The 10,000-nt window shown below is 36.7% G+C and overlaps 1 protein-coding gene across 1 annotated transcript in view; it reads left to right on the top strand.

Annotated features, from left to right (window-relative positions):
- LOC120062144 (girdin-like) overlaps window positions 1–10,000 on the top strand; it is a 33,697-nt gene that overhangs the window by 15,079 nt on the left and 8,618 nt on the right. The gene's annotated exons all lie outside the window — the stretch shown is intronic.

Here is a 10,000-nt window from a genome sequence, read left to right as displayed (position 1 = left end):
AACATGTGTCTAAGTGTAAACAGTATCTGAATTGTTAACTGTGTCTGAAGTGTTAGCATGTGTCTATAGTGTTAACATGTGTCTGTAGCGTTAACATGTGTCTGAAGTGTTAACATGTGTCTGAAGTGTTAACATGTGTCTGCAGTGGTACCATGTGTCTGAAGTTTAACATGTGTCTGAAGTGTTAACATGTGTCTATAGTGTTAACATGTGTCTGAAGTGTTAACATGTTTCTATGTATAAACATGTGTCTGAATTGTTACCATGTGTCTGAATGTTAACATGTGTCTGCCGTGGTAACATGTGTCTGAAGTGTTAACATGTCTCTGAGTGTTAACATGTGTATGAAGTGTTAACATGTGTCAGAAGTGTTACATGTTTCTGAAGTGTTAGCATGTGTCTGAATTGTTAACATCTGTCTATAGTGATAACATGTGTCTGAAGTGTTAACATGTGTCTGAAGTGTTAACATGTGCCTATAGTATAAACATGTGGTCTGAATGTGTTAACATGTGTCTGAAGTGTTAACATGTGTCTCTATAGTGTTAACATGTTTCTGAGTGTTAACATGTGTCTGAAGTGTTAACATTGTCTATATTGTTACATGTGCCTGAAGTGTTAACATGTGTCTGAAGTGTTAACATGTGTCTATAGTGTAAACATGTATCTGAATTGTTAACATGTTGTCTGAAGTGTTAGCATGTGTCTATAGTGTCAACATGTGTCTGTAGCGTTAACATGTGTCTGTAGTGTTAACATGTGTCTGAAGTGTTAACATGTGTCTGCAGTGGTACCATGTGTCTGAAGTGTTAACATGTGTCTGAAGTGTTAACATGTGTCTATAGTGTTAACATGTGTCTGAAGTGTTAACATGTGTCTAAAGTGTTAACATGTGTCTGAAGTGTTAACATGTGTCTGAAGTGTTAACATGTGTCTGCAGTGGTAACATGTGTCTGAAGTGTTAACATGTGTCTGAAGTGTTAACCAGTGTAGAAGTGTTAACATGTGTCAGAAGTGTTAACATGTTTCTGAAGTGTTAGCATGTGTCTGAAGTGTTAACATGTGTCTATAGTGCTAACATGTGTCTGAAGTGTTAACATGTGTCTGAAATGTTGACATGTGTCTGAAGTGTTAGCTTGTGTCTATTGTGTTAACATGTGTCTGAAGTGTTAACATGTGTCTGAAGTGTTAGCATGTGTCTAGTATAAACATGTGTCTAAATTGTTAACATGTGTCTATCGTGTTAACATGTGTCTATAGTGTTAACATGTGTCTGAAGTGTTAACATGTGTCTGAAGTGTTAACATGTGTCTATAGTGTTAACATGTGTCTATAGTGTTAACATGTGTCTGAAGTGTTAACATGTTCTGAAGTATTAATATGTGTCTGAAGTGTTAACATGTGTCTATAGTGCTAACATGTGTCTGAAGTGTTAACATGTGTCTGAAGTGTTAACATGTGTCTGAAGTGTTAACATGTGCTATAGTGCTAACATGTGTCTGAAGTGTTAACATTGTCTGAAGTGTTACATGTCTGCAGTGGTACCATGTGTCTGAATTAACATGTGTCTGAAGTGTTAACATGTGTCTATAGTGTTAACATGTGTCTGAAGTGTTAACATGTGTCTAAAGTGTTAACATGTGTCTGAAGTGTTAACATGTGTCTGAAGTGTTAACATGTGTCTATAGTGTTAACATGTGTCTGAAGTGTTAACATGTGCTTGAAGTGTAAACATGTGTCTATCGTGTTAACATGTGTCTATAGTGTTAACATGTGTCTATAGTGTTAACATGTGTCTGAAGTGTTAACATGTGTCTGAAGTGTTAACATGTGTCTATAGTGTTAACATGTGTCTGAAGTGTTAACATGAATCTGAAGTGTTAACATGTGTTTATGGGGTTAACATGTGTCTGAAGTGTTAAACTTTGCCTATAGTGTTAACATGTGTCTGAAGTGTTAACATGTGTCTGAAGTGTTAACATGGGTCTTAGTGTTAACATGTGTCTGTAGTGTTAACATGTGTCTGAAGTGTTGACATGTGTCTGAAGTGTTAATATGTGTCTGAAGTGTTAAAATGTGTCTATAGTGATAACATGTCTGAAGTGTTAACATGTGTCTGAAGTGTTAACATGTTTCTATAGTATAAACATGTGTCTGAATTGTTAACATGTGTCTGAAGTGTTAACATGTGTCTGCAGTGGTAACATGTGTCTGAAGTGTTAACATGCCTCTGAAGTGTTAACATGTGTCTATATTGTTAACATGTGCCTGAAGTGTTAACACGTGTCTGAAGTGTTAACATGTGTCTATAGTATAAACATGTGTCTGAATTGTCAACATGTGTCTGAAGTGTTAGCATGTGTCTTTAGTGTTAACATGTGTCTGTAGCGTTAACATGTGTCTGAAGTGTTAACATGTGTCTATAGTGTTAACATGTGTCTGAAGTGTTAACATGTGTCTGAAGTGTTAACATGTGTCTATTGTGATAACATGTGTCTGAAGTGTTAACATGTGTCTATAATGTTAACATATGTCTGAAGTGTTAACATGTTTCTGAAGTGTTAACATGTGTCTATAGTGTTAACATGTGTCTGTAGTGTTAACATGTGTCTGAAGTGTTGACATGTGTCTGAAGTGTTAATATGTGTCTGAAGTGTTAACATGTGTCTATATTGATAACATGTGTCTGAAGTGTTAACATGTGTCTGAAGTGTTAACATGTGTCTATAGTATTAACATGTGTCTGAATTGTTAACATGTGTCTGAAGTGTTAACATGTGTCTATAGTGTTAACATGTGTCTGAAGTGTTAACATGTGTCTGAAGTGTTAACATGTGTCTATATTGTTAACATGTGTCTGAAGTGTTAACATGTGTCTGAAGTGTTAACATGTGTCTATAGTATAAACATGTGTCTGAATTGTTAACATGTGTCTGAAGTGTTAGCATGTGTCTATAGTGTTAACATGTGTATGGAGCGTTAACATGTGTCTGAAGTGTTAACATGTGTCTGAAGTGTTAACATGTGTCTGCAGTGGTACCATGTGTCTGAAGTGTTAACATGTGTCTGAAGTGTTAACATGTGTCTATAGTGTTAACATGTGTCTGAAGTGTTAACATGTTTCTATAGTATAAACATGTGTCTGAATTGTTACCATGTGTCTGAAGTGTTAACATGTGTCTGCAGTGGTAACATGTGTCTGAAGTGTTAACATGTCTCTGAAGTGTTAACATGTGTATGAAGTGTTAACATGTGTCAGAAGTGTTAACATGTTTCTGAAGTGTTAGCATGTGTCTGAAGTGTTAACATGTGTCTATAGTGCTAACATGTTCTGAAGTGTTAACATGTGTCTGAAATGTTGACATGTGTCTGAAGTGTTAGCTTGTGTCTATTGTGTTAACATGTGTCTGAAGTGTTAACATTTGTCTAAGTGTTAGCATGTGTCTAGTATAAACATTGTCTAAATTGTTAACATGTGTCTATCGTGTTAACATGTGTCTATAGTGTTAACATGTGTCTGAAGTGTTAACATGTGTCTGAAGTGTTAACATGTGTCTATAGTGTTAACATGTGTCTATAGTGTTAACATGTGTCTGAATTGTTAACATGTATCTGAAGTATTAATATGTGTCTGAAGTGTTAACATGTGTCTATATGCTAACATGTGTCTGAGTGTTAACATTGTCTGAAGTGTTAACATGTGTCTGAAGTGTTAACATGTGTCTATATTGCTAACATGTGTCTGAGTGGTTAACATGTGTCTGAAGTGTTAACATGTGTCTGCAGTGTTCCAGTGTCCTGAAGTGTTAACATGTGTCGAAGTGTTAACATGTGTCTATAGTGATAACATGTCTGAAGTGTTAACATGTGTCTAAGTGTAACATGTGTCTGAAGTGTTAACATGTTCTGAAGTGTTAACATTGTCTATAGTGTTAACATGTGTCTGAAGTGTTAACATGTGCTTGAGTGTAAACATGTGTCTATCGTGTTAACATGTGTCTATAGTGTTAACATGTTCGTAGTGTTAACATGTGTCTGAAGTGTTAACATGTGGTCTGAAGTGTTTAACGTGTGTCTATGTTTAACATGTGTCTGAAGTGTTAACATTATCTGAAGTGTTAACATGTTTATGGGGTTAACATGTGTCTGAAGTGTTAAACTTTGCCTATAGTGTTAACATGTGTCTGAAGTGTTAACATGTGTCTGAAGTGTTAACATGGGTCTATAGTGTTAACATGTGTCTGAAGTGTTAACATGTGTCTGAAGTGTTAACATGGGTCTATAGTGTTAACATGTGTCTGTAGTGTTAACATGTGTCTGAAGTGTTGACATGTGTCTGAAGTGTTAATATGTGTCTGAAGTGTTAAAATGTTGTCTATAGTGAAACTGTCTGAAGTGTTAAACATGTGTCTGAAGTGTTAACATGTTTCTATAGTATTAAACTGTGTCTGAATTGTTAACATGTGTCTGAAGTGTTAACATGTGTCTGCAGTGGTAACATGTGTCTGAAGTGTTAACATGTCTCTGAAGTGTTAACATGTGTCTATATTGTTAACATGTGCCTGAAGTGTTAACACGTGTCTGAAGTGTTAACATGTGTATATAGTATAAACATGTGTCTGAATTGTCAACATGTGTCTGAAGTGTTAGCATGTGTCTTTAGTGTTAACATGTGTCTGTAGCGTTAACATGTGTCTGAAGTGTTAACATGTGTCTATAGTGTTAACATGTGTCTGAAGTGTTAACATGTGTGTCTGAAGTGTTAACTGTGGTCTATTGTGATAACATGTTCTGAAGTGTTAACATGTGTCTTATTGTTAACATATGTCTGAAGTGTTAACATGTTTCTGAAGTGTTAACATGTGTCTATAGTGTTAAAATGTGTCTGTAGTGTAACATGTGTCTGAAGTGTTGACATGTGTCTGAAGTGTTAATATGTGTCTGAAGTGTTAACATGTGTCTATAGTGATAACATGTGTCTGAAGTGTTAACATGTGTCTGAAGTGTTAACATGTGCCTATAGTATAAACATGTGTCTGAATTGTTAACATGTGTCTGAAGTGTTAACATGTGTCTATATTGTTAACATGTGCCTGAAGTGTTAACATGTGTCTGAAGTGTTAACATGTGTCTATAGTATAAACATGTGTCTGAATTGTTAACATGTGTCTGAAGTGTTAGCATGTGTCTATAGTGTTAACATGTGTCTGTAGCGTTAACATGTGTCTGAAGTGTTAACATGTGTCTGAAGTGTTAACATGTGTCTGCAGTGGTAACATGTGTCTGAAGTGTTAACATGTGTCTGAAGTGTTAACATGTGTCTATAGTGTTAACATGTGTCTGAAGTGTTAACATGTGTCTATAGTATAAACATGTGTCTGAATTGTTAACATGTGTCTGAAGTGTTAGCATGTGTCTATAGTGTTAACATGTGTATGGAGCGTTAACATGTGTCTGAAGTGTTTAACATGTGTCTGAAGTGTTAACATGTGTCTGCAGTGGTACCATGTCTGAAGTGTTAACAGTGTTCTGAAGTGTTAACATGTGTCTATAGTGTTAACATGTGTCTGAAGTGTTAACATGTGTCTATATGTTAACATGTGTCTGAAGTGGTAACATGTGTCTGCTGAAGTGTTAACATGTGTCTATAGTGTTAACATGTGTCTGAAGTGTTAACATGTGCTTGAAGTGTAAACATGTGTCTATCGTGTTAACATGTGTCTATAGTGTTAACATGTGTATATAGTGTTAACATGTGTCTGAAGTGTTAACATGTGTCTGAAGTGTTAACATGTGTCTATAGTGTTAACATGTGTCTGAAGTGTTAACATGTATCTGAAGTGTTAACATGTGTTTATGGGGTTAACATGTGTCTGAAGTGTTAAACTTTGCCTATAGTGTTAACATGTGTCTGAAGTGTTAACATGTGTCTGAAGTGTTAACATGGGTCTATAGTGTTAACATGTGTCTGAAGTGTTAACATGTGTCGAAGTGTTAACATGGGTCTATAGTGTTAACATGTGTCTGTAGTGTTAACATGTGTCTGAAGTGTTGACATGTGTCTGAAGTGTTAATATGTGTCTGAAGTGTTAAAATGTGTCTATAGTGATAACATGTCTGAAGTGTTACATGTGTCTGAAGTGTTAACATGTTTCTATAGTATAAACATGTCTGAATTGTTAACATGTGTCTGAAGTGTTAACATGTGTCTGCAGTGGTAACATGTGTCTGAAGTGTTAACATGTGTCTGAAGTGTTAACATGTGTCTATATTGTTAACATGTGCCTGAAGTGGTAACACGTGTCTGAAGTGTTAACATGTGTCTATAGTATAAACATGTGTCTGAATTGTTAACATGTGTCTGAAGTGTTAACATGTGTCTATATTGTTAACATGTGTCTGAAGTGTTAACATGTGTCTGAAGTGTTAACATGTGTCTATAGTATAAACATGTGTCTGAATTGTTAACATGTGTCTGAAGTGTTAGCATGTGTCTATAGTGTTAACATGTGTATGGAGCGTTAACATGTGTCTGAAGTGTTAACATGTTTCTGAAGTGTTAACATGTGTCTGCAGTGGTACCATGTGTCTGAAGTGTTAACATGTGTCTGAAGTGTTAACATGTGTCTATAGTGTTAACATGTGTCTGAAGTGTTAACATGTGTCTAAAGTGTTAACATGTGTCTGAAGTGTTAACATGTGTCTGAAGTGTTAACATGTGTCTATAGTGTTAACATGTGTCTGAAGTGTTAACATGTGCTTGAAGTGTAAACATGTGTCTATCGTGTTAACATGTGTCTATAGTGTTAACATGTGTCTATAGTGTTAACATGTGTCTGAAGTGTTAACATGTGCTTGAAGTGTAAACATGTGTCTATAGTGTTAACATGTGTCTGAAGTGTTAACATGTATCTGAAGTGTTAACATGTGTTTATGGGGTTAACATGTGTCTGAAGTGTTAAACTTTGCCTATAGTGTTAACATGTGTCTGAAGTGTTAACATGTGTCTGAAGTGTTAACATGGGTCTATAGTGTTAACATGTGTCTGTAGTGTTAACATGTGTCTGAAGTGTTGACATGTGTCTGAAGTGTTAATATGTGTCTGAAGTGTTAAAATGTGTCTATAGTGATAACATGTCTGAAGTGTTAACATGTGTCTGAAGTGTTAACATGTTTCTATAGTATAAACATGTGTCTGAATTGTTAACATGTGTCTGAAGTGTTAACATGTGTCTGCAGTGGTAACATGTGTCTGAAGTGTTAACATGTCTCTGAAGTGTTAACATGTGTCTATATTGTTAACATGTGCCTGAAGTGTTAACACGTGTCTGAAGTGTTAACATGTGTCTATAGTATAAACATGTGTCTGAATTGTCAACATGTGTCTGAAGTGTTAGCATGTGTTTGAAGTGTTAACATGTGTCTGTAGCGTTAACATGTGTCTGAAGTGTTAACATGTGTCTATAGTGTTAACATGTGTCTGAAGTGTTACATGTGTCTGGTGTTAACATGTGTCTATTGTGATACATGTGTCTGAAGTGTTAACATGTGTCTATAATGTTAACATATGTCTGAAGTGTTAACATGTTTCTGAAGTGTTAACATGTGTCTATAGTGTTAACATGTGTCTGTAGTGTTAACATGTGTCTGAAGTGTTGACATGTGTCTGAAGTGTTAATATGTGTCTGAAGTGTTAACATGTGTCTATAGTGATAACATGTGTCTGAAGTGTTAACATGTGTCTGAAGTGTTAACATGTGCCTATAGTATAAACATGTGTCTGAATTGTTAACATGTGTCTGAAGTGTTAACATGTGTCTATAGTGTTAACATGTGTCTGAAGTGTTAACATGTGTCTGAAGTGTTAACATGTGTCTATATTGTTAACATGTGCCTGAAGTGTTAACATGTGTCTGAAGTGTTAACATGTGTCTATAGTGTAAACATGTGTCTGAATTGTTAACATGTGTCTGAAGTGTTAACATGTGTCTGTAGCGTTAACATGTGTCTGAAGTGTTAACATGTGTCTGAAGTGTTAACATGTGTCTGCAGTGGTACCATGTGTCTGAAGTGTTAACATGTGTCTGAAGTGTTAATTGTATAGTGTTAACATGTGTCTGAAGTGTTAACATGTTTCTATAGTATAAACATGTGTCTGAATTGTTACCATGTGTCTGAAGTGTTAACATGTGTCTGCAGTGGTAACATGTGTCTGAAGTGTTAACATGTGTCAGAAGTGTTAGCATGTGTCTGAAGTGTTAACATGTGTCAGAAGTGTTAACATGTGTATGAAGTGTTAACATGTGTCAGAAGTGTTAACATGTTTCTGAAGTGTTAGCATGTGTCTGAAGTGTTAACATGTGTCTATAGTGCTAACATGTGTCTGAAGTGTTAACATGTGTCTGAAATGTTGACATGTGTCTGAAGTGTTAGCTTGTGTCTATTGTGTTACATGTTGTCTGAAGTGTTAACATGTGTCTGAAGTGTTAGCATGTGTCTAGTATAAACATGTGTCTAAATTGTTAACATGTGTCTATCGTGTTAACATGTGTCTATAGTGTTAACATGTGTCTGAAGTGTTAACATGTGTCTGAAGTGTTAACATGTGTCTATAGTGTTAACATGTGTCTATAGTGTTAACATGTGTCTGAATTGTTAACATGTATCTGAAGTATTAATATGTGTCTGAAGTGTTAACATGTGTCTATAGTGTTAACATGTGTCTGAAGTGTTAACATGTGTCTGAAGTGTTAACATGTGTCTGAAGTGTTAACATGTGTCTATAGTGTTAACATGTGTCTGAAGTGTTAACATGTGTCTGAAGTGTTAACATGTGTCTGAAGTGTTAACATGTGTCTGAAGTGTTAACATGTGTCTGAAGTGTTAGCTTGTGTCTATTGTGTTAACATGTGTCTGATGTGTTAACATGTGTCTGAAGTGTTAACATGTGTCTGATGTGTTAACGTGTGTCTGTAGTGGTAACATGTGTCTGAAGTGTTAACATGTGTCTGAAGTGTTAACATGTGTCTGAGGTGTTAGCATGTGTCTATAGTGTTAACATGTGTCTGAAGTTTTAACATGTGTCTATAGTGTTAACATGTGTCTGAAGTGTTAACATGTGTATTTCGTATTTACATGTGTTTGAAGTGTTAACCTGTGTCTATAGTGTTAACGTGTCTATATTGTTAACATGTGCTGTTTTTGGGACAGAGGAAAGTGGTTGAACACTACCACTGCTATTACACTAGCCAGTTTATTACCTGCAGTGGTGAGTGAGGGAGAATGAACAGTCTTATCAACTCTTCTAATCCGCTCCTTTTCATCTCTTTCTCTGTGTCCCTCATGAACTCTCCACATTTCCCTCTCTCCCTCCTTCCGTCTCAGGATTCTGGTCCCCTTCTCTTTCACTCACTCCCTCTCTCCTCTCAATTCCCCCTTTCCTCCGCTCCCTCGCCCTGACAGGCTTTCAGGCGGTAAATCAGACACATTGATCCAGCGGCAGCGCCCAAGTGTCCTGGATTCTGCTAAAGAGCCATTTTCATTTCACAAGCAATTTACCACCCCACTCCCCCATCCATACAAATCACCTCACCCCTCCTCCTCTCCATCCCTCCTCCCATCAGACCCTCATCCATTCACATCACCCAAACTCTCTTCCTCCTTTCCATCCCTCCTCCCATCAGATCCTCATCCATAAACATCACTCCACCTCTCCTCCTCCTCTCCATCCCTCCTCCTATCAGACCTTCATCCATACACATCACCCCACCTCTCCTCCTCCTCTCCATCCCTCCTCCCATCAGACCCTCATCCATAAACATCACCCACCTCTCATCCTCCAATCCATCCCTCCACCAAACAGACCCTCATCCATAAACATCACCCCACCTCTCCTTCTCCTCTCCATCCCTCCTCCCATCACACCCTCATCCATAAACATCACCGCACCTCTCCTCCACTCCATTACTCCTCCGATTAGACCCTCATCCATCACAATCAC

Source organism: Salvelinus namaycush, chromosome 17 (genome assembly GCF_016432855.1).
Source record: "Salvelinus namaycush isolate Seneca chromosome 17, SaNama_1.0, whole genome shotgun sequence".
Classification (NCBI taxonomy): domain Eukaryota; kingdom Metazoa; phylum Chordata; class Actinopteri; order Salmoniformes; family Salmonidae; genus Salvelinus; species Salvelinus namaycush.
Note: the sequence above shows the minus strand (reverse complement) of the source record. Positions and strands in the feature narration are given on the sequence as shown.